This window comes from Tursiops truncatus, chromosome 17 (assembly GCF_011762595.2).
Source record: "Tursiops truncatus isolate mTurTru1 chromosome 17, mTurTru1.mat.Y, whole genome shotgun sequence".
NCBI classification, from domain to species: Eukaryota; Metazoa; Chordata; class Mammalia; order Artiodactyla; family Delphinidae; genus Tursiops; species Tursiops truncatus.
The window spans coordinates 75,680,454-75,705,826 of record NC_047050.1 but is presented as its reverse complement, the minus strand read 5'-3'; the positions used below and the strand labels follow the sequence as shown (position 1 = coordinate 75,705,826).

The window sequence follows — 25,373 nt, the reverse complement described above, 5'->3', positions numbered from 1 at the left end:
GTTGAAAATAGTGGTGAGAGTGGACATCCTTGTCTTGTTCCTGATCTTAGAGGAAATACTTTCAGTTTTTCACCATTGAGAATGATGTTTGTTGTGTGTTTGTCGTACATGGCCTTTATTATGTTGAGGTAGGTTCCCTCTATGCCCACTTTCTGGAGAGTTTTTATCATATATGGGTGTTGAATTTTGTCAAAAGCTTTTCTGCGTCACTTGAGATGATCATATGGTTTTTATTCTTCAATTTGTTAATGTGGTATATCACATTGATTGATTTGCGTATATTGAAGAATCCTTTCATCCCTGGGATCATGATCATGATCACTTCATCATGGTGTATGATCATTTTAAGGTGTTGTTGAATTCTGTCTGCTAGTATATTTTATTGAGGATTTTTGCATCTATATTCATCAGTGATATTGGTCTGTAATTTTCTTTTTTTGTAGTATCTTTGTCTGGTTTTGGTATCAGGGTGATGGTGGCCTCATAGAATGAGTTTGGGAGTGTTCCTTCCTCTGCAATTTTTTGGAAGAATTTGAGAAGGAAGGGTGTTAGCTATTCTCTAAATGTTTGATAGAATTCACCTGTGAAGCCACCTGGTCCTGGACTTTTGTTTGTTGGAAGATTTTTTTTTTTTTTTTTTTGCAGTACGCAGGCCTCTCACTGTTGTGGCCTCTCCCGTTGTGGAGCACAGGCTCCGGACGCCCAGGCTCAGCGGCCACAGCTCATGGGCCCAGCCACTCCGCGGCATGTGGGATCTTCCTGGACCGGGGCATGAACCCGTGTCCCCTGCATCGGCAGGCGGACTCTCAACCACTGCGCCACCAGGGAAGCCCTGCTGGAAGATTTCTAATCACAGTTTCAATTTCATTACTTGTGATTGGTCTGTTCATATTTTCTGTTTCTTCCTGGTTTAGTCTTGGGAGGTTATACCTTTCTAAGAATTTGTCCATTTCTTCCAGGTTGTCCATTTTATTGGCATAGAGTTGCTTGTAGTAGTCTCTTAGGATGCTTTGTATTTCTGTGGTGTCTGTTGTAACTTCTCCTTTTTCTTTTTTTTTTAAGTGACTTTTTCTTTTTGAATTTTATTTAATTTATTTTTTTATACAGCAGATTCTTATTAGTTATCCATTTTATACATACTAGTGTATATATGTCAATCCCAAACTCCCAATTCATCACACCACCCCTCCCACCCCCTGCCATTCTTTTTCATTTCTAATTTTATTGATTTGAGTCCTATCCCTCTTTTTCTTGATGCGTCTGGCTAATGGTTTATCAATTTTGTTTATCTTCTCAAAGAACCAGCTTTTAGTTTTATTGATCTTTGCTGTTGTTTTCTTTGTTTCTATTTCATTTATTTCTGCTCTGATCTTTATGATTTCTTTCCTTCTGCTAACTTTGGGTTTTGTTTGTTCTTCTTTCTCTAGTTCCTTTAGGTGTAAGATTAGATTGTTTATTTGAGATTTTTCTTGTTTCTTGAGGTAGGCTTGTATTGCTATAAACTTCCCTCTTAGAACTGCTTTTGCTGCATCCCATAGGTTTTGGATCATTGTGTTTTCATTGTCGTTTGTCTCTAGGTATTTTTTGATTTCCTCTTTGATTTCTTCAGTGATCTCTTGGTTATTTAGTAACGTATTGTTTAGCCTCCATGTGTTTGTGTTTTTCTCATTTTTTTTCCCTGTAGTTGATTTCTAATCTCATAGTGTTGTGGTCAGAAAAGATGCTTGATATGATTTCAATTTTCTTAAATTTACTGAAGCTTGATTTGTGACCCAAGATGTGATCTATCCTGGAGGATGTTCCGTGTGCACTTGAGAAGAAAGTGTAATCTGCTGTTTTTGGATGGAACGTCCTATAAATATCAATTAAATCTATCTGGTCTATTGTGTCATTTAAAGCTTGTGTTTCCTTGTTAATTTTCTGCTTGGATGGTATGTCCATTGGTGTAAGTGAGGTGTTAAAGTCCCCCACTATTATTGTGTTACTGTTGATTTCCTCTTTTAGAGCTGTTAGCAGTTGCCTTATGTATTGAGGTGCTCGTATGTTGGGTGTATAAATATTTGTAATTGTTATATCTTCTCCGTGGATTGATCCCTTGATCATTATGTAGTGTCCTTCCTTGTCTCTTGTAACATTCTTTATTTTAAAGTCTATTTTATCTGATATGAGTATTGCTACTCCAGCTTTCTTTTGATTTCCATTTGTATGGAATATCTTTTTCCATCCCCTCACTTTCAGTCTGTATGTGTCCCTAGGTCTGAAGTGGGTCTCTTGTAGACAGCATATACATGGGTCTTGTTTTTGTATCCATTCAGTGAGCCTGTGTCTTTTGGTTGGAGCATTTAATCCGTTCACTTTTAAGGTAATTATCAATATGTATGTTCCTATTACCATTTTATTAATTGTTATGGGTTTGTTTTTGTAGGTCCTTTTCTTCTCTTGTGTTTCCCACTTAGAGAAGTTCCTTTAGCATTTGTTGTAGAGCTGGTTTGGTGGTGAGGAATTCTCTTAGCTTTTGCTTGTCTGTAAAGCTTTTGATTTCTCTGTCGAATCTGAATGAGATCCTTGCCGGGTAGAGTAATCTTTGTTGTAGGTTCTTCCCTTTCATCACTTTAAGTATATCATGCCACTGCCTTCTGGCTTGTAGAGTTTCTGCTGAGAAAGCAGCTGTTAAGCATACGGGAGTTCCCCTGTATGTTATTTGTCATTTTTCTCTTGTTGCTTTCAATAATTTTTCTTTGTCTTTAATTTTTGTCAGTTTGATTACTATATGTCTTGGCATGTTTCTCCTTGGCTGTATTCTGCCTGGGACTCTCTGCGCTTCCTGGACCACGTTAGGCAAGGTTTCAACTGTAATCTCTTCAGATATTTTCTCTGGTCCTTTCTCTCTCTCTTCTCCTTCTGGGACCCCTATAATGCGAATGTTGTTGCGTTTAATGTTGTCCCAGAGTTTTCTTAGGCTGTCTTCATTCCTTTTCATTCTTTTTTCTTTGTTGTGTTCCGCGGCAGTGAATTCCACCATTCTGTCTTCCACGTCACTTATCCGTTCTTCTGCCTCAGTTATTCTGCTATTGATTCCTTCTAGTGTATTTTTCATTTCAGTTATTGTTCATCTCTGTTTGTTTGTTCTTTAATTCTCCTAGGTCTTTGTTAAACATTTCTTGCATCTTTTTGATCTTTGCCTCCATTCTTTTTCCAAGGTCCTGGATCATATTCACTATCATTATTCTGAATTCTTTTTCTGGAAGGTTGCCTATCTCCACTTCATTTAGTTGTTTTTCTGGGGTTTTATCTTGTTCCTTCATCTGGTACATAGCCCTCTGCCTTTTCATCTTGTCTGTCTTTCTGTGAATGTGGTTTTTGTTCCACAGGCTGCAGGATTGTAGTTCTTCTTTCTTCTGCTGTCTGCCCTCTGGTGGATGAGGCTATCTAAGAGGTTTGTGCAAGTCGCCTGATGGGAGGGACTGGTGGTGAGTAGAGCTGGGTGTTGCTCTGGTGGGCAGAGCTCAGTAAAACTTTAATCCGCTTGTCCGCTGATGGGTGGGACTGGGTTCCCTCCCTGTTGATTGTTTGGCCTGAGGCGGCCCAACACTGGAGCGTAGCTACCCAGCTCTTTGGTGGGGCTGATGGCGGACTCTGGGAGGGCTCACGCTAAGGAGTACCTCCCAGAATTTCTGCTGCCAGTGTCCTTGTCCCCACGGTGAGCCACAGCCACCCCCCGCCTCTGCAGGAGACCCTCCACCACTAGCAGGTAGGTCTGGTTCAGTGTCCAGTGGGGTCACTGCTCCTTCCCCTGGGTCCCGATGCACACACTACTTTGCGTGTGCCCTCCAAGAGTGGAGTCTCTGTTTTCCCCAGTCCTGTCAAAGTCCTGTAGTCAAATCCCACTAGCCTTCAAAGTCTGATTCTCTAGGAATTCCTCCTCCTGTTGCCGGACCCCCAGGTCAGGAAGCTTGACGTGGGCCTCAGAACCTTCACTCCAGTGGGTGGACTTCTGTTGTATAAGTGTTCTCCAGTGTGTGAGTCACCCGCCCAGCAGTTATGGGTTTGATTTTATTGTAATTTCACCCCTCCTACCATCTCATTTTGGCTTCTCCTTTGTATTTGGATGTGGGGTATCTTTTTTGGTGAGTTCCAGTGTCTTCCTGTCGATGATTGTTCAGCAGTTAGTTGTGGTTGCCGTGCTCTCACAAGAGGGAGTCGGCCAGACTATTTCTTAAGACCTAAATGGGAAAGATTTGGGCATCCTCAAGTGATAGTTTTGTTCTGGACACGAAGTGTTGGCTGCCTGTTGTGTTTATGTGGAAACTGTCGATCCTAAATTTACCCTCTTTTGGTGGACTGAGGGCAGATGAGACTTGGTTAGTCTTGGAGCTGAGCTTTCACCGTTCAGGGCTGAAGTTTATTGTGTCATACATATGTCAGTAGCAGGGGTGTATTTGAGAAAACTTTGATCACTTGTGTGCTTAATTTTGTCATAATTTCTGTTATAAATTTCTTGAATGAAAAATGTTGAATTCATGAATATATAAAAGATTTTTTTAATTATTAAAAATGTATTGACTCTCTTGAGTTTGACTTTTTAGAGTAAATCTTTAGATGTAGAGACTTGTATTTATTAGGTACTGAAGAGAATTTTCTGTGTGGTGCATACTTCTGGAAGATTAAAGAAAATGTATCCTCCTTTTTCTTTGCTCCCAAACCCCACCTTACTTTTACTCAGGTAAGAAGATTGAACAGGGAAAAAGGTGGGGTGTAGCTTTTTATGCAAAATATTCTGATTATGTAAATGGAGTCAGTTCATAAGTGGATTTTATCTGGAAGAGGAGGATAAAAAGCAAGGTCAAATGTTTGCATGGCATTTACACAATAATCATGATGGCTGTTTTTACTGTAGGACATACTGTGGCTGCTGTCAGGAATTCTCCCGAATGGCAGTGCAGAGCAGAGGGTTTCCTTAGCTGCAGTAGCAGACTTAGTGACCGTGCCTTCTTTGTGTTGGCCTAACTCTGTGTAAGGGAGACAAAAAATGGATTTACTGTAGATTGTGATAGATGTACACAGAGAGGAGAGTGTATTTTGTCTCTTATCTAACTGTTAGAATGAGGTGGAGATCAGCTAAGTTTGAGAATATTAAGAATGAGATAGTCCTGAGTATAGTTTTCAAAAGAAGAAGTAATTTCAGTCAACTACTGTATGGAAAGGTTATATTGTAGTAAGTGTAGATTGTACCTTTGAGGTCACATGGAAACAGGTGTAAGTGTACTTGGTATATTTTGAGACTAGGAATGTGTAGTTACATTTTACAGGAAACTCTGCAGGTGGTAATGCTGTTATTTTTGTGTTCTCTTTTTTTCTTGTTAGATTAATTCATATTTCTGTTCACTTAAAGATAATATTTGATTTCCATAAAAAGTTTAGGAAATAAACATTAGGAAATTCCTATACTCAAAGGTAGTTCTTAGGTGGTAATTCAAGGATGCCAATAAAAGGAATATGCTTTAAGCCACCTGTAGTTATATCCAGACTGTATATGTATCTATAGCAAAAAATAAGCGTATGTTCTCTCATAAATTTAAATGCATTTTATACAGACACATTCATTTCATAACTTTGTTTTCAGCAAAATCAGATTTGGGGATATTTAAAGCCACAGCTGAAGTAAATTACAATTTCCCCAGGAAATAACTATAAAAGTACGCAATAATGATTATAAAAAGAAAATTTAAATACTTGAGAGTATTTTTGCAGATTCTTGGCTCTTCTCCTCCCAATCACATAATGGAAAGTAAAATAATTTTTTTTTTTTTTTTTGCGGTACGCGGGCCTCTCACTGCTGTGGCCTCTCCCGTTGCGGAGCACAGGCTCCGGACGCGCAGGCTCAGCGGCCATGGCTCACGGGCCTAGCTGCTCTGCGGCATGTGGGATCTTCCCAGACCGGGGCACGAATGCGTGTCCCCTGCATTGGCAGGCGGATTCTCAACCACTGCGCCACCAGGGAAGCCCTTCATCTGTTTTTGATGTTTAGTTTTCTGTTTTTGAATGAACAACTTTACTAGCTGAGGATGCATGCAGAGGTCATATACCCAAAGAACAATAGTCCACATAATGGCTTTAATTAACTGAAAGAAGTTTTTCCCTAAAAGATTATGTTTCTAGGAAGTTTTTAAAAAAATTTTGTTCTTGCGAGTATCTCATGTCTTAATGGATTGAAGAGCTGCAGGTAAAGGTAAGTTTTTAGAACTTTTGTGGGATTTAATTTGAAAATTTCATATAGTGTTTAATAGATAGATAGATAGATAGGTACCTTTGTGTTGGGCTTCTTTTACTTAGCATAATGTTTTCAAGTTTCATCCATGTTGTAGCCTGTGTCAGTACCCTTCCTTTTATTGCTGGCAGGAAATATACTACATTTGCGTTTAGGTTTTTAGCCTGCCAGAACCTCTCCTGCTTTTCTGTCCTCCAGCAGCAGTTTTCTGTGGTTGCAGAGCCCGGGGTTTCAGCCTCCTTGTTTGCAGGATTAGCAAATCAATACCAAAGTTCACAGTAGCTGCAGTAGATCAGCTCAGCTTTGTGGTTCCTCACACTCTGAAGTATTAGCCCCTCTTGTTCTCACTGCCCTAGCAACTCTCTGATTATTGTATTTTATCCACTTTTCCTGTTTTTTTTAGAGGAAATGTTGTTCTACTGTCCACTGTTGGATCTGCCTTGGGTTCAGAAATCTCAAAAAAAGGGGAAGGAGGAATCTTTGAATAAGTTAGCTATTTACAAACTCTCTCCTCTTTTCTAGCCGTCAGGCCCTGCCAGCGTGGCTTGTGGATTTAAGCTGTTGCCGCTGTTATTCTGGATCTTTGGACTAGAATAAGGAGGATTTCTGCTGTATCACAGGAGGTGCAAATAGCCATAATCAAGCATGGATTTTGCTCACACATTTTTAGGGCTTGCCTCCTTCATTTCAGGTCCGACATTTATGAATTCAAGAGTTTGCTGGTCCAGTGTAAAAAATGCATTGCAACTGTTTCAAATAAAATAGATACGCTTTGACAGTTTAGTTACTGTGTTTTTGGTCCTTGAAAAGAAGTGTTAAATAGCTTGTTGTTCTCACAAGGGAACTTTTAAAATTGCATGATTGTATTTGACGTGCCTTGGGCAGAAATGTTTCTAGTTTCACAAACTCCCTAGGTGATATGCCCTGGATGCCTGGGTGTGGGGAGCCTTGGGGTTGAGGTGGACAGGGCCAGTGGAGTGGGGATGGGTATGTGTGGGCAGGACTCTGGTGAGGCATGTCTCAGGGACCCCAAAATCTCAGTAATCAAGATAAGTAATCGTTTTTGTTTTTAAATTTTTTGGCTGTGTTGGGTCTCCTTTGCTGCACGTGGGCTTTCTCTAGTTGCAGCGAGCGGGGGCTGCTCTTCGTTGCGGTGCGTGGGCTCTAGGCGTGCAGACTTAAGTAGTTGTGGCACGTGGGCTCAGTAGTTGTGGCTCATGGGCTCTAGAGCTCAGTCTCAGTAGTTGTGGCGCACGGGCTTAGTTGCTCCGTGGCATGTGGGATCTTCCCGGACCAGGGCTCGAACCCATGTCCACTGCATTGGCAGGCAGATTCTTAACCACTGCGCCACCGGGGAAGCCTAAGATAAGTAGTACTTTAATGCAGCATTTTTAGAAGTCAGGATTTAATGCAAAAAATCCCTGATGGATGATACCAAACTTAAATGAAGACAGGATCATTATTACTCATTTTTCCTTTTGCCCCAGCACTGTTCCTTGTTCTGTCTTAACTTCTACTTACTTTGGGTTTAATTTGCTAATGTTTTTCTTATTTCTTAAGGTAAAAACATAGACAACTCATGTTTTTAGCTTTTAAATATAAGTGCTTAAAGTTAATTCCCTCTACGTACCCAGCACTCTTTTAGCTGCATCCTAAAGATTTCGATGTTCTGTTTTTAATTATTCTATTCTGAACATTTTGTCAGTTTCTCCTTTGATGTGTTGTTTGTGTGTTATTTGGAAAAGATTGTTTACTTGCTAAATATTGGGAACTGTACTAGATATCAGTTCTTTAAAATAGGTTTTTGTTTGTTTGTTTGTTTTGCGGCACGCGGGCCTCTCAACCACTGCGCCACCAGGGAAGCCCTAAAATAGTTATTTTTTATGTTCATTTACTATTTTAACTAAAATATACATGGTACATTTGGTGGGATTCATATGGGTGGGAAATGAGTCCTAACTCTCTCTATGTGGATCACTGTTCCCACTTGTGTAACCACCCACAGGTCCTCTATGGTGTACGAGGAGGTGCGTGTGCATCTTTCTTTTGCTTTATATCAAAATGTATTTTACATACTCTTCCATACATTTTTTTATTACTTAAAATATGTATCTTGAAAATCCTTGCATTTTGAGACTGGGAGTTGCCTTAACTCTTTATAGTACATGTTGCTTTTTTGCATTAATGAGTATTTTCCAGTATGAACGAAAACTTTTCTGCAAACACAATTTTTTAATGCTTGTATAGTGACTCATTTTTTTTTTTTTGCGGTACGCGGGCCTCTCACTGCTGTGGCCTCTCCCGTTGCGGAGCACAGGCTCCGGACGCGCAGGCCCAGCGGCCATGGCACACGGGCCCAGCCGCTCCATGGCATGTGGGATCCTCCCAGTCCGGGGCATGAACCCGCGTCCCCCGCCTCGGCAGGCAGACTCTCAACCACTGCGCCACCAGGGAAGCCCAGTGACTCATTTTGATGTTCCAAACTTTATTTGCTCATTTCCCTTCTTTTGAGCATGTCAAAACAACACCCAGTTTTTCAGTGTTGCAGATAAACCCATGAATCATTTAAGCCTCAAACTGTACAGGAAATTTACTGGGGGTTTCTTAGACCAGTCTACCAGGAGCCGGAACTGTGGGTGCTGGGACTTATGCGCTTGTCCTCTGTGAGCTCTGAGCTCCTCAGTGGCCTGGGCTCTGTCCCAGTTATTTTTGGATCCCTGGTGTTTAAGTCATTGCACCAGCACAGAAGATGCAGAGTAATGCACTGATAATGCTGTACTCTCAAAGCCCTTTGTGTTGTGAGATTTAATTCTCCTAACAACTGTGAACAGTAGATGCCATTTTAAACTTCATTTAATTGATGAGAAAACCAAGTCAGAGAGAGGACAACATTGGGCTTTCAGGCTTAACGGTGTGGAAAAGATGAAATGATTTGGGCTTTGGAGTCACATGTGACTTTGACTTTTACGAAATCTGATCTTACCCCAAGTCCTTTACCTCTCTAAGCCTGTTGCCTTTTTCTTGAAAATGGTGATATTAGTAATAATCTCAAAGTTTATTAGGGGATTAATTTTTTTAAGCCACATAAAGCCCCCTTGTCCAGTGCTGGACCAGTATCAGCAGTGCCGGACCAGTATCCAGCCTAGTCGAGGACCGGTTGTTGTCTCCCTTTTTACTGCCTCTTGCACTTCGAGCTCGTTCTGACGTCTCAAGGCTTTCCCCCTTGTCTGTAAAAGTAGACATAATTATATCGTATTTGCAGTTCCGTTGTAAAATATAAGTGAGATTCACTCTTTTAAAGTGGTTTTAACATTTTAAAAAATTTTTTATTGGGATAGACAAAAAACAGAACATAAAATTTACCATCTTACCTGTTTTTAAGAGTGTAGGTCAGTGGTGTTAAGTGTATTCACATAATTGTGAAACAGCTCTCTAGGGCTTAGCTTGCGAATCAGAAGCTCTGTCCCCCTCTTCCCTTCTCCCCAGCGCCTGGTAGCCACCATTCTGCTTTCTGTTCCTGCGAGCTTTACTGCTTCAGGTGCCTCAAGTAAGTGGAATCATACAGTATTTGTGCTTATTTCACATGTGACAGGCTTTCCTTCCTTTCAAAGGCTGAATAATATTCCACTATAATTTACACCACATTTTATTTATCCTTTCAACCATTCCACTCTTGTGAATAATTGCTGTGAACATAGGTGTGCAAATCTCTTCAAGACCCTGCTTTCAGTTCTTTTGGGTGTGGAATTCCCGCAGTGGAATTGCCGGATCGTATGGTAGTTCAATTTTTGATTTTTTTGAGGAACCTCCATACTGTTTTCTGTAACAGTTGCACCATTTTACTTTCCCATCAATGGTATGCAAGGGTTCCAGTTTCTCCACATCTTCACCAGCACTTGTTATTTTCATATTTAAAAAAAAAAATAGTAATCATCCTGATAGGCGTGAGGTTGGTTTTAATAACTTTTAAAAATTGAAGTATAGTTGATTTACAATGCTGTGCCCATCTCTGCTGTCCAGCACAGTGACTCAGTTATACACATAGAGACATTCTTTTTTTAATATTCTTTTCCATTATGATTTATCCCAGGATATTGAATATAGTTCCCTGTGCTATATATACATTAGGACCTTATGGTTTATCCATTCTTTTTTTTTTTTAAGTGTTGGTTTTACCAATTTATTTTATTTATTTATTTATTTTTGGCTGTGTGGGGTCTTTGTTGCTGTGCGCAGGCTTTCTCTAGTTGCTGCAAGCGGGGGCTACTCTTCGTTGCGGTGCGTGGGCTTCTCATTGTGGTGGCTTCTCTTGTGGAGCACGGGCTCTAGGCACACGGGCTTCAGTAGTTGTGGCACGTGGGCTTAGTAGTTGCGGCTCGCGGGCTCTAGAGCGCAGGTCAGTAGTTGTGGCGCACAGGCTTAGTTGCTCCGTGGCATGTAGGATCTTCCCGGACCAGGGCTCGAACCCGTGTCCCCTGCATTGGCAGGCGGATTCCTAACCACTGCGCCACCAGGGAAGCCCTTGTTTATCCATTCTAAATGTAATAGTTTGAGTCTACCAACCCCAAGGTCCCAGTCCATTCTCTCCCTCTCCCCATCCCCCTTGGCGGCAACCTCAAGTCTGTTCTCTATATGTGAGTCTTGTTTCATCGATAGGTTCATTTGTGCCATATTTTAGATTCCACGTATAAGTGATACCATACGGTATTTGTCTTTCTCTTTCTGACTTACTTCACTTAGTATGATAATCTCTAGTCACATCCATGTTTCTGCAAATGGCGCGCGGGCTCCAGTTGAGGCGTTTGGGCTCAGTAGTTTGTGGCGTGCAGGCTTAGTTGCCCCATGGCATGTGGGATCTTAGTTCCCTGACCAGGGATCGGACCCCTGTCCCCTGCATTGGAAGGCGGATTCTTTACCACTGGACCACCAGAGAAGTCCCTAATAACGTTTTTGTTTGTTTGTTTGTTTTTAATAAATTTATTTATTTTATTTATTTTTGGCTGCACTGGGTCTTTGTTGCTGTGCACGGGCCTTCTCTAGTTGCGGCGAGCGGGGGCTACTCTTTGTTGCGGTGCACGGGCTTCTCACTGCGGTGGCTTCTCTTGTTGCGGAGCACCAGCTCTAGGCGCGTGGGCTTCAGTAGTTGTGGCATGCGGGCTCAGTAGTTGTGGCTCACAGGCTCTAGAGCGCAGGCTCAGCAGTTGTGGCGCATGGGCCTAGCTGCTCCGCGGCATGTGGGATCCTCCTGGACCAGGGCTCGAACCCGTGTCCCCTGCATTGGCAGGCGGATTCTTAACCACTGCGCCACCAAGAAAGCCCCCTAATAACGTTTTTTAATGATAAAAATTTTTAGGTAGAGTTGGAAAAGTGACTCTGTAAATTTTTGCTAAGTTAGAATAATGTCTGTTGATACCAGTGTGACAAGAGCAAAATCATAGAGGAGGCCGATTGACAAAGAAAACCAACCACTACGCAGCTGTGTTTGGGAAGAGACGCCATCTTATTTGTGCCTCTTACTCAGAATATGATTGAAGAAAGGACTGGATCCATACAGGGTGCTTCTAGTGTTTCTTGAAAATGGAGTATAGAGTCACATTGTAGAAACACTTTCCTTTTCCAGGCCACAGCGAGGGATAATTTAAAATGTAGATGGTTGACGTCTCCCTCTTTATAGCTGAGGAATGTAGGTTGCAGAAGAGACTCATTCACCACCAGGGGTCCCCCTGGCACCAGCGCCCCTTCCAGCTATAGCTGCTTGCAACCTGCAACCACATGGCCTGATTTCTAGCAAGACTCCAGAGGTTCTCTCCGCTTCAGTTACCTAATTCGGGGAGCCAGTCCTACCTTCGCTATTTGCTAAATAAGGTGAGTGGTCAAACTGTGGATAAATTGGATTTATAGGGTAAACTGTGGATAAATTGGATTTATAGGGTATGGTGAGGAAATGATGAGGTAAGTTGGATATGTATATGCATGCCCAATACAGTAAAAGTTTCAAAGTTGATTTGAACAGTTGCAACATTAAAATAAATACTCGATTGCCTTTTGATATTTGTGTCATTTTGGTTAATATAAACAGAATACCCCTCTATAACATATGTAGTTAGGTTGAAAATTTTGGTGTCTTGTCCCATCCTATGTTACTATACCTCTACCACTCACTATATTTGAAAAACTAAGGAAGCATTCTTCTTACACATTTCAGGACCCTTTTTTTCCCTCTTAAACTTAATGGCGAGTAACCTCCCAACAGTTTTTAAACCTGGAATTTAGCGCTGCTCTTTTATATGGCAAAATAAACAAGAAATGGCCATGAATTAGTGTCTCTGGAAATATTCTAGTTTAGCATTGTTTTTTAAAGTTAATTAATTAATTAATTAATTTGGTTGCGTTGGGTCTTAGTTGTGGCAGGTGGACTCCTTAGTTGCAGCTCCAGGACTCCTTAGTTGCAGCATGCAGACTCCTTAGTTGTGGCATGTGAACTTTTAGTTGCAGCATGCATGTGGGATCTAGTTCCCTGACCAAGGATCAAACCCAGGCCGCCTGGATTGGGAGTGCAGAGTCTTATCCACTGCGCCACCAGGGAAATCCTGAGTATTGTTTAGATTAATAATAAGTTCAAAATTTTCTGCCTTTCAATTTTTTGAATTTATTTATTATTTTTGGCTGTGTTGGGTCTTCGTTGCTGCGTGCAGGCTTTCTCTAGTTGCAGCGAGCAGGGCTACTCTTCATTACGGCGCGCGGCTTCTCTTGTTGTGGAGCACAGGCTCTAGAGTGCGCGGGCTTCAGTAGATGTGGCACGTGGGCTCAGTAGTTGTGGCTCATGGGCTCTAGAGCACAGGCTCAGCAGTTGTGGTGCACGGGCTTAGTTGCTCCACGGCCTGTGGGATCTTCCTGGAGCAGGGCTGGAACTTGTGTCCCCTGCATTGGCAGGCAGATTCTTAACCACTGCACCACCAGGGAAGCCCTTCTGACTTTCTAGAAGGCATTTTCCTTCTGTTTCATATATCTCAGTGTGGCTTAATCCAGTGGTATGTTTATCTCCTGGTGGTTTTGAAGCATCTCTCAGGTACCAGCTGCATGTCCAGCATCTTACCTGAATTTGTTTTTGGCAGGATTGCTGACACCAGGGACTGTGATGGGATGTTGTGTAGGGGAGAGAGTGGCCCGTCTGTCTTGCGTTCTTTCCGTGGGCGTGTTTCTTCCCTTCCTTTCTTGTCCCTTTGGTCCTCACTCTGACTCAGTCATCCTCTGTAGGTTGGGTGGGGCCTGCTTTCTGACTCTCTCTGGAAAGCTTTGCAGTCTCTGCAGGTAGCATCACTGTAGGTGGTGGTTGAAGTGTGTGGTCTGGCGGGTGTCCGAGTGCCCGTGCATATCCCAGCTCTGCCGCTGACCGACTAGCTTGATGTTAGGTATGTTACTTAATCTCTCTGTTCCTCAGTTTGTTCACATGTCACATGTGGATTATAATATCATCTACCTCATTGGTTGTTGTAAGTACTAATTGAGAAAATAGGTGTAAAGCACTCAGCAAATTAATGAGGAACACAGACTGTGGAGCCTGGCTGGCTGAGTTTGATTTCCAGCTTTGCACCTTAGAAGCTCTGTGACCTGGAACAAGTTATCTCTCTGTGCTCCAGTTTCTTCATCTGTGCAGTGGGGGTAATAGAGTCTGCCTCTGTTGTGGGATAAAAGTACTTAGAACAGGGCTGGGTACGTAGTAAGCATTAGCTTGGCATCATCATTATTATTATATTTTCATCATTATTAGTGTTGCTGTTCTGCTCTTTTGTGATTGACACATCATCACTGTTCAATAGGTGATAGGTATTGTCATTGTCCTTGTTTTACAGGTGAACAGACTTAGGTTCAGGATGGTGAAATGATTCTTTCTTTGTCTTACGGATAGAACTGGGGCTCCTTTGCATCTTCCAGTTGCAAATTCAGTGCCTTCCTCAGCTTCCCCAGAGTTCCTCCAGATTAATGGAAGGGAGGTATGGTAATTGTTATGAAAGTTGGCAGGGAAAGCAAGTAATACCAATACCATCACCTTTCGGAATATTTTGTGTTTTGCGACCTATTGTCTGTTTGTCTTCAGAAGGTGATTATAGCCATTGTTAAGCTTGAATTTCTTTAGTTCTTACCAAGTCATAATTTTTATTGATACTAAAATTTTCAGAAAAAATTTTTTCTGTGTTTGTGGTGGAAACAGTGAGACGCAATGACACAGAAATGGTAATTCTATGAGTCTTACTGGAAGTAAACTTAGAACAGGATACCCGGCTGCAGAAGTTAGGGTATGTTGTAACTATCAGTTGCCAGTGGAGGCATCATATTGTGAAAGTTTTGATTTTATTTCAGTCTTTAACTTTTGATTAATGAAGGTAAATTTTGAATTGTGTGTGTATAATGTGAATTATAGTTTTCTTTTACATTCCTCCTGTTGGTTGACATAAAAGCATTTACCAGTGCTTTACTCTTGTAAGAAGCACTGCCCTAAAGTTTTGGTACTAACTTAAGGCAAACCAGTAAAACCATGATAACCGTCTGAGAACTGTGAAAGTCAGAGTTGTATCTCTGTGAGCTGCTTTTGTGACATTTACAAGCAGTTTGTTTCTTAATAGTTCTTTCCCAGTGACTTTCTTATTTAAGGCCAGGTTTCTGTAGGGAAGCCGGATTGGACAAAATTATACAGTGTATGAAGGGTTTTTCTGCTCACTGATCTTGCTTATGGCATTGTTTGCTAGCCGTCTAATCTCACACATTAGTTTCACTATTGCTCTACTAAAATCTGCAGTGGAAGTTCTGATTGGAGTATCAGAATACTACAGTTGTGTGATTTATTTTTTATGTGGGATGAGGAAGGGCATTCCAAATGGTTTTTGTAGAATTTATATCAATTTTTCTTTTTCCATTCTTATGGGGGAAGAAAAGCAAGGTTTACAACATGTGTAATTCACGTATTCATGCAGTAAATATTTTTCAAGCCCCTGTGCTGGGTCCTGGAGGTGAAGCAGTGCCCAAGACTGAGGCAGGCCACGCTGTCGTGGAGCTTAGTGTCGGGTCCTGATACCTAGAATCTCTGATGCTTTCTCTATGGTTGTGGCCTCTAAAATAATAGAACTTCCCTCTGCCATGTCCTCATTACCTACAGGGCTTAGAAGAATGTGTGGAATACGGCCTGTACATTTTACTCTCCGTTTTAGCAGTGAGGCCCTGGACGTCCTTCCCGCCATGGAGAGTGCATTGCAGTGGGGCAGTCAGACAGTGGACGAGGTGCAGAATAAGGCACGTGGTGTTGTAGACGGGGTCGTGCTGTGAGGAGGTGAAGCTGGGTTAGGGTATGGGCTGTGCAATTTTAGATGAGGCGGTCAGGATAGGCCTCGTGGAGTAAGTGACATTTGAGCAAAGGCTCGGAGGAAAGGGAGTGAGCCTTGTGGTTATATCTGGGGCAAGAGTGTCCAGCCTAGAGGGAGAGGCAGGCAGTGTAAAGGCCCTGAGGTGTCATGCGTGGCTCGTGTGGGCAAAGGGCAACAGGGAGCTCAGTGTGGTTGGAGCTGAGAAAGCCCGGGGGCGGGGATGGTGGTGGTGAGGAGATGGGGCTGTAGATGGTAGGGGAGTCTCCTGGCACAGGGATTTGCAGACCATCCTTGGTGTGCAGGTCACCTGTTCAGGGGAGTTGGGGAACGTTTGGTGAGTTTTAGCAAAGGAGTGAAATGGTGTGATTGATGTTTTGAAAGAAAGGGTCAGTTGCAGCTGCTGGCTTGAGAATTGATTGTGGAGCAGCGAGACAAAAAACAGGGGGCTGGGCGGTGGGGAGGCCTGTGGGTGCCAGATGGCAGCGGGCGGGGGGAGGTCACGGCCCAGGTGTAGTCTGAAGGCAGGGATGGTGGGTTTCGCTGATGGAATGCTTTGATCTAAGAGACAGAAAAAGAAGTCGAGGTGACCAAGGCTTGGGGCCTGAGCAAACAGTAATCTTTCTATTTAAAGTAAATTTTAATTAAGAGTTTACTTGTTAAGTGGGACTTACCAGAGTTGCTCTTAGCTAGACTGATACTCTAAAGAGGTTGTTTAAATACCAAAGAGCTTTTTATATTAATATATAGAATGTCATGAATCAGAGCATAAAGGGATTGCTTACTTTTTTCACTTGTGTTCCCATTCTTTTCAAGATGTCACTGGATTGGGAATTTAAAAGCATAAGTTGTTTTAATATTTAGCAGAAAGAAAAGAGTAGCTATATCACCAAACTTAGGCCTGAGACAGATCACTCCACCTCTGAACCTCAGGATCCTCTTCTGCAGAAAAGGGGAAGGAAGTGCTTTGGTGGGATTGTGTTAAGGGTTAAACTCGGTTGTTTTATGTGTGAAAGCACCTGACACAGTGCTGGTCCGCAGGTGCTTTTCTGCTGTTTGCAGAGCACCTGTGTCCTCTCCTGCTCTCACACCGGCTGCTCTTTCTTTTCAGTCGTCGCAGTGGTTCTTAACTTTCTTGTAGCTGCTGCTTCCATCTGGGCTCTGCTTCATCAGGCAGCCACTGTTCCCTGTTTCCTGGAGAAGTTTATGCTTCTCTGTATCTTTCCAGCTTTCAGGACCTTGCACACCAGGAGGTGACATTTGGGTATTGAAATAAAATATAAATTAGCTTGGTGGATGGGAGAGAAAGCTGCCATCCACTGGTTCACTTCATTTGGAAACTGGGCTTCTCCCCTCACTCACTTTTTCCATCCTAGAAAGCTCCCAGTTTGCCCCTCGTCCCTGCCTCCACTGCCCTGCCTCCACTGCCCTGCATCAGCTCCAGCCACCCCCCCCCACCCCCACCCCCGCTAGCTTTTCTTCACAGCTGCTGCTGTGGCCTTCTGGGCTGTTTGTGAAGACCCCTGCTTCCCGGATACGGCTGGGCTCAGTGACACTGTGCCTCTGCCGGTTGAATGGCCCTGTCTTTACTCATCTTTAAAAGATGTGGTGGCACTGATTTTGCTTAGAAGATGTGAAAATGAGATATAATCAGTATCTGGTGTGTAGAATGTGGTTGGTGACAAGGTAGCCTTGAATTTTTAATTTTTGAGAGTCATAGGTTCCAAGAGAGACTCACAGTTTGCTTGGGTCGTTTATACAGTCTGTTTAGCTGATGGTTTCAGATTAAGCACCAAGCCGTTGTCATGGGGCTGAACCAGGTACCAGACTTGCCCACTGATGTTCCTTTCTGTCCTGGGCTCTCCTCAGTAATGGGGGAAGCTGGGGTGGTTGGTGTTCATGAATTCTGCTGGGTCTGTCTGCTTGTTTCTTCTGTTCTTTTTCTGGCTTGCTTGCCTGTGTTTTCTGGAGCCCCCTTTCTTACCAGTGTTGCCTGAGGTCAGAGTTCTCTGTGGTGAATGATGTGTTTTCACTGGGGCATATGAGGGGTCACTTGAGCGCTGCCTGCAATTAGGAAACTGAAGGTAAAGCCTGCAGGACAAAGCATCATCTAGGGGAGCTGTTAGAAACTGAACACGCTGCCCTGAGGCCACAGCCTTTGTTCAGCTCTTGTTTTCAGAAGTTAGTGAATTCACAGTTAAGTAAAGTACTTGATTTTTTATTAGCTTACGGGATTTAAGTAAAGTACTTGATTTTTTTTATTAGTTTACGGGATTTACTACTAACAAAATCACCGATATATTAGGAGGGCTAAACTGTGCCCAGGCAAAGGCTCCAGGAACCTAGTTACTTACTGTCTTACTGCTAAGATAATAAGTGTGGAATGTGTTCAAAGAGCTAAATTTTTTAGACAACCTTGATTATCTCTCAGTTTGAATGGAGAAAGTAAGTAGCTTTGCATCTTAAAAAAGTTGCTAGTACAGATTATTAGGGTATTTTTCTGTCCTGCTTCTTCAGTATGAGTTTATTATTCACATATTTTGAAGCTAAAACAAGAAATGCATCTTGGATCCCTCAATATTCCCTAAAGCTAATTTTGAAAGTATCTGGCAACCTCAAACTCTTGTTTTTATGTGTTTTCTAGATACTTTCTATAAATTTACAAATTTTTCAAGTATCAATCTGGAAAAATATTTTACCTCAAAAATACTTGGGTTCCTATGGACATTTTTTACAGACTTGTTTTTAGTGATGATCAGGATTTTATTTTCAGAATTATTCTTATTTCATCAAGGTAATTATTTTAACTGTAGGTCAGAATTAGGCTGGTAAAATGCCAAAAGCACGACTTTGAAAAACAACAATGGTTTGAGCAGGCACCTACAGACATGATCTGGGTCAGACTTGATTTGCAGCTTACCCAATTCTAGAATCGTCTGTCAGTTTCGTAAACAGAAGTCTGCCAGATGAATTGAACAGAAGGGTGAGATTAGCATATTAATAAGGTTCTGGCTACCGGCCGCCTTTTTCTCCACCCTGTGTCCTCCCTCCCCTCCTTCTCGCTCTCTTTCCCTGAATGAATCTAGGAACACAGACCCTTGGGGTCACGTTACTTGCTGGTTTCTTTCTGTTCAGTAGCTTAATCTGGCCAGGAAGGTCTGTGTTTCAGGTTGCGGAAGCTTGAGAAGATTCTGTAACTGAGAGGCATTCTTCAAGCTGCTGGAAAACATTACAGAGGGAACACCTCCCAAATTTTGCTTCAAGCTCTGAAAAAAGGAGCACAGTGGGGAAGCTTAGTCTTGCTTGTGGATCGAAGCAAATCCTGTAGGAGCGATGAACGGGGACTTGTGCGGACTCCTGGCTTGGTCTTTCTAGGACTGACTTTATGTTGTTGGAAGTGACGGGCCGAGGGGCCCTGGGACCCACAGGTGCTGTCTGTATGGAGAAGAGCGGCTGTAGTCCATTTCCAGTGTGTTGGGCTAAAGGTATAAGTAGATTAAAAATCTATTCGGTTTAAATTTTATTTAGATTCATGCTTTTGCGCTAAGAAGGTGGATAAGAGTTTGTCAGAACTTATTTCAAAGAGAGTCACAATTAAATTTAAGGAAAAAGGGAAATTACATGGTATGGGTTTGCAACTATTGCATAAAACCAATTAGAGAGGGTTTCAAAAAGTAAATAAAATTATTTTTGTGAAAATGCATTTAAATGAGTAAACTCTTTTTATGCTCTGTCTTATGTCTCTTGAAGTTGCATGTTTTGTTTTGAGTTTTAATCAAGACGTCCTACCCATTCTGAGAGGCAGAAGTTTTTAAAGAGTAAAGAGACTAAGCTTAAATAGGACTGCAGGAAAAAAGAGTAACAGATTTTCTTATTTCAAAAATTGGTTTCCTTTCCTCACCGTAAAGACTGTGTATTTAATTGGAAATTCCTTGTTACTGTAAGGTGGGCTTATCACTAAGGGTCAGCAATGCTGTGAATAAACAGTTTTCCTCTGTAATGTTGTTAGGGGTTTTAGTTATATAAAAATAAAAATATAAAATATAGCATTTCATTGTAACACTCAGGATGGTATTTGGGGAATGTGTTTAGAAGTTAAAAATGCCATATAATTCATGTATGAATAAGACCAAGACAGGTAGGCTGTTCTGCTTAAAATAGTAGTGGATTGAATATTTAACCTGGGAGATAAAGTCCTTAATGAAGAATTTAATAAAAATATTTATTATTAAAATATATATATTTAAATATCATCTTACTTCACTTAGGAAAGATTTTTAAAAGGAGGAATCTGCACTGCGTAAAGAGCTGCAGTATTATAAGTAAAGCTTCAGACTGATGAAATTTAGTGTTCAGGTTAAACACGTTAATACCACCGGGATATTGATGTGTTAGCACAAGATTAAGCTGGTTTTCATTTGAGTTGTTTCATTATCTATTAATTCTTTTCTAGGCTTTTAAACATTTTTAAAACATGTGATATTAGAATCCTTTAGTATGACTAAACAAAGACTGTCATTTTATTACATAATTAGATATTAAGAGTAAAGATTTTGCAGTTAATTCAAACTCTTGAGTTTTAAAGGATGTTGGGTTTGGGAACTTTTTAAATTGCAGGTTCTTACCTCAGGACTGTGTAGTATAATTGAACATGGTCAGTGCTCAGTGGCGAAGAGTTCTGTACTTGTTGAAAATTTTGATCTTTTCCCAGACTTGCTGGGATTCATTTATATAATGCCACTTGCATTGTGTGATAGCAAATGATACCTCTCTGTTAGCACTTATCCTTAACAATAAGGCTCTGATTTCACTCACAACGTCTAGGCTAGATTCAAGATATATGAATCCAGTGGCAATGTGATATTAAATAATCAGCTACTAAGTTTTTTAAAACTTCAAAGTGACTTTAGAACTATGAACTTTGGAAGAGAGATTGTAGTGTTTTTGTTCGTCCCAAAGCAATTGATTGAAGCCACTTATTTTTCCATTATGTTTGCTGACTGCAGAGCAAATGAGTAGAGGCGTTTTTAACTGAAACATCATTTTGATAGAGGTGGGCTTGGGCATGAGGGCAGAGCTCCCATGTGTAGAAGAGGGAGAAGGTAGGGATGGTGTCAAGGTCAAAGTCAGTCTGCGTGTAGGGCTGGAACAGGCTGTCTCCTCAGATGGATCCTTCAGGAGCAGATTCTGACAATTATGGGGAGTTTGCACCCTGTCCCCTTCTGGGGCTGAGCCCATTGCCCGGTGAGCACACAGGCACCATCTCAGGACAGGTCCCCTCTGCCTTCTCCGCTTACTGTCTCGCCCTTAGGTGTTTATCCTGATTAATTTTTGCTGTGTGATAAAGACAAAGATGTTGCTGTGCAGAAATTGGCTGAATTGGTTATTTTAAAGTATAAAATTACTCCTTTTAGATAGAGACAAAGTAAAAAGCTCAAATCCAAAGAATATATATCCAAATCTCTCTTTGCAGTTAGACATTCTAAACCTCACATTTGATTTTTATCAGTCACATTAACCTCAAAAAACAGCCATGGCCCAATTTAAGAAGACATGTAAAATACTTACTAGAACAGGCTAAAAATAATAGAACAGACCTATATTTGTGTACTTTGAAGTGAAAACTTTATCCTTAAAACACTCTGGAGTCTTTTCTGTAATAAAGTTTATTGTACTGATGAATTTAGTTTAAAGAACCCACCTTAGATTCCACCTGCTGAAGATTGTATTTTAACATATTTAAGAGCACTGTGTTATAAATTGTGTTCAACTATATCATAATTTCCTAGGCTTAAAGACAGTTTTAATTCAGGATATTGAAGTAAGTGTAAATGTTTACCGTGCTGTTAATTGGCTACAAGGCTACTAAGTGCAGAAAGCCCTGCCTGGAAAGTTCTTTGATTATATCAGTGTGTGCATTGTTTGTTTCATCTTTTTGAAAGACGGGGAAGGATTGAGAGGTGTCAGATTTGGTTGTTAGGAATAAATGTGTTGTTGATTTTTTTCTGTGTCTTTCAGTGGTAGATTGAGTTTGAATATACTATTAATAGTTCATTTGTGTGATTCTGGATCCTGTGGTTGAAGTCATGCTTTTTCTGTATCAGTATTTTAAACTCCATCCATCCATCCATCCATCCATCCATCCATCCGTCTCTGTGCATCTTCTCTTCTGTGTATCAGACTCCAGGGGTCAGCTGCCTCTTGATACCTACATTTGTATTTTTCATAAGCATCTGATATCAACCAGAGAGGAGCCTCTTACTTGTTGCCCCTGAAATCGGTTCCTCCCCAAATCCTGTGTCTTAATAAACATGTCAAACCCCCATCCACTCAGTTGTTCATGCCACAGACCCAGGATGCCTCTTTGATGCCTTCTTCCATGTATAAGGGATCCATCTTTTTATCCTGATGATTCTGTCTCCAAAATCGGTCTTGAATTCCTCACCTTCTCGCCCCCTCTGGGCTATGGGAGTTGCTTCCTGTTGGTCTTCCTGTTTCCTCACATGTTCATCCTTCACACACCTGCTGGAGTGATTTTGTAAAAACATAAATCTGATGTTATTCTTTTTCAAACTCGCCAGTGGCTTCTCATTAGAATCTGATGGAGTTGCAAATCCTTAACATGGCCTGCAGGGCTTCGCCTGATCTGGCTTCTGTCCACTGTCCCCAGCTTTGGGCCCTTGACCTCTTGCTCATTTTGACTTTTCAGTGCCTGGGACACCCAAAGTCTTTCCTCTTAGGCCTTCTGCACCTGCAGTTGCCTCTTGTCTCCCTTCTCTGCCCAGCTGACTCCTGCACCTTTAGGTCTCAGCTAAACCAGTTTCTCTCTGGTGTTCCCTCCTTGAGCCTTTTCTTCTGTCTTGCACAACATATACTGTTATTTATCATGGTGTATTGCGCTTGTTTGATCTCTTCTTTGCTAGATGGTAAACTTAACAAAGTCAGGGATTATGTCAGGTTTTTTCCTGCTTGACAAGTAATTGGCAGAAATAAATATTACCTAATGAATGAACAAATTCTGTATAGAGTTAACTAACCCTTAAAAATTGCTCAACAAAAGGAGTGAATTGGTCTTTGGGTTTCCTCTTGTAGCAGCACACATGCTACATTCAGTTCTCTCAACAGATGGGTCTGGGTCAGGCTCCAGGGTCTGATAGCTGCCCTCTGCCACGCCTGTGGGATCACGGCCATCCGATCTGACAGCTTGAGGAGCTAATTGACTCGTGGGGGAGACAGATTAAAAATGTATTATTATGTAAGCATACAAACATTTCATAGTTATACTTATGTGGCTGTCTAGATACCTGTAAATTTACAGTAAAAGAAATCCAGTGCTCTCCAGAGGGGTGACTGAGTTTTATGAGTGCACAGCCCGGGCAGCAGGTCATGGCGCCTCCACATAGCAGCCACAGTGAATGCTGAGCTGAGTTTCCATTCACCCTCCGCCTGCCCTCGTGCTGCAGTGGTGTCCTCAGGCACTGCCCACCTCCCCTCCGTCCTGTCTCCCCCTCCCCAGCTCCTGCAGGCTCCAGCCTCGCAGCACTGTGTGCACCTAGCCTTCTGAGAGGACCCTGCTGGGTTGTGCCCCGCCTGTCCCTTACGCTTTTGTTGCTCCTGTGTGGAACTTTCCTTCTTTTTCACACGTGAAGCCTTCAGGACTCTGCCCCGCGCGTGGCCCTCTGTCTATCACCGGCCCACAGGGCTGGGCGCTGCACACACTGGCATAGCTGGCGACTCCCTCAGCTCTGCTTACTTGCTTGTCTCCGGTTACCTGGTTGTCAACTTCTTACAGGCCTTCTTACTTTGTAAATCCCTCTGGTCGGACATATTGTCAGCACTCAGTTGTTTGCCGAGTGAAAAAGAAGGCTAAACTGGTAGTCTGGGCCATTTCAATTCAGGCTGAGAGGGTGTGGAGGGTGCTCCGCGCTCTAGGGGTTCTGCACGTGAAGGCGCTGAGACCCGAAGGTGTTGGCGTGTCCCAGAGGATGTGGGCTTTCCCACTGACTGCAGTTTGAGTTGCATTGAGGCCGATGGGGAGGGCGAGCAGGGAAGCCTTGCCCTCCACCCTGTTTCTTCGAGGGGGAGGGGTGGGGCTCTTCTTTCTGAGACTCCCCCACCTCCGAAGACCGGGACTCCCCAGGTGGGTGCCAGGCCTAGTCAGGCCCCTGTGCATGGACTGGGCGCCGTCTTCCCTCTCCCCGGGAGCCTCATCCGCCGCACGGGAGGCACACCTTGTCTGCCTCAGTCCCTCACCATCATCTGTCAGTTCCTTGAACTCTTCCTCAGGTGGTGGATGCTTTTCCCTCCACCCGGGACACCCTGTCCTGTCACAGTTCCCTCTGTGACCGCAGCCACTCCAGCTCGGATTCCTTGATTATCTCCTCATGGCGCTGGTCCCTTTCCTCACATCATAGTGAGTTAACCGTGGGTAAATGTTAGTGCAGTGTGTTTGTATCCCTCGCATGCAGCAGCATATCGAGTACATGAGTTTATGATAAATCGAGAATATGAAAGTAACAGGTGTCTCTGTCACTGCAGAGGAGAAGGAGAGGACAGCTAGGCAGCACTTGAACAGAGATAAGGAGGGCAGCTCGCTGTGCGGGGTCACCGGGAACTCCCTTTTCTCTCCTGTTTCGAATCTTGTTAGCATCCCTTCCCTCACCCACAGAGCCGGTAGTGTGGGGATTCAGATACCTTTCTCTCTCATTCTTTCACTCGTCCTCATTGTATTTGGGGAAGAGGCCGCTAGTTCTCCCCAGGGTTCTCTCCACATGCAGTTCTAGAGCTCTAGTTGGACGTGGGGTTTTTGCTCAGATATGCCCTTGTCAACCAGGTAGGGAAAGTGAGTGCCCCAGTTTATCCGTCTTGACACTTACCACCCACCCACGACTCCCCCGCTGGGTCTCCTGGTTTGGACAATAAGCTGTATGAGTGTGTCCTCCTTGGCCCCCCTGGTGAAATGGGACCCTCCTCCTGCCACCACCATCCTCCCCGCTCCTCTGCTTTCCCTTCTCTCTTGCTCTCCTCACCAGCTCACAAACTGTCCGTGGTCCACCTCTTGGGCTCGCTTGCTCTCCTGCAGTGAAATGCACACCTAGGAGGCAAGGAGCCAGTCTGCCCTTGCTCACTGCTGCGTCCAGTGCCTCGTGTATGGCAGACTGCTGTCGTGAACAGATGAACGCCTTAATGGAGTGAGTCATCTTGTCTGCCTGCAGCAATAGAGGTCTAAGTCTCTGGAAGCCAATGAGAAGGGTGATGGAGGCTTTTTTGGGAAAATTAAAAAACTGTTGAGTTCTTTCTAGTGCTTTAATGGTTAGTGATACTGATTTTTAAAAACAGTGTTCACAAATCTTTAATTTCAGATTTGTCTGTAATTGTTTAAACTGTAAGGAATTTATTGTAATTCAACAGTTTTCTCTATTTCATAACTTGGTCAGTTTTCAGTTAAAGAGAAAAAGCTAATGTTAAAATAATTAGGGACTTCCTTGGTGGTCCAGTGGGTAAGACTCCACGCTCCCAATGCAGGGGGCCCGGTTTCAATCCCTGGTCGGGGAACTAGATCCCGCATGCATGCTGCAACTAAGAGTCCACATGCTGCAACTAAGACCTGGTGCAGCCTAAATAAATAAATATTAAAAAAAAATTATCACTGAATGTTTTTGTTTTGCATTTAAGTAATATTTGTGTAAATTTACGTAATATTATTGACATGTAGCTCACATAATGTAGGTTTATGATTAGGTGTATAG

The 25,373-nt window shown here is 42.6% G+C and overlaps 1 protein-coding gene across 11 annotated transcripts in view; it reads left to right on the top strand.

The window, feature by feature from the left end:
• PTK2 (protein tyrosine kinase 2) overlaps nucleotides 1–25,373 on the top strand; it is a 252,784-nt gene that overhangs the window by 45,235 nt on the left and 182,176 nt on the right. The window contains exon 3 of one of the 11 annotated variants that reach the window (XM_073794838.1): nucleotides 11,889–12,133. The exons of the other annotated variants lie outside the window; for them this stretch is intronic. The gene's annotated coding sequence lies outside the window, so the exon portion shown is untranslated. The remainder of the gene's footprint in view (nucleotides 1–11,888; nucleotides 12,134–25,373) is intronic. 11 annotated transcript variants of the gene reach the window in all.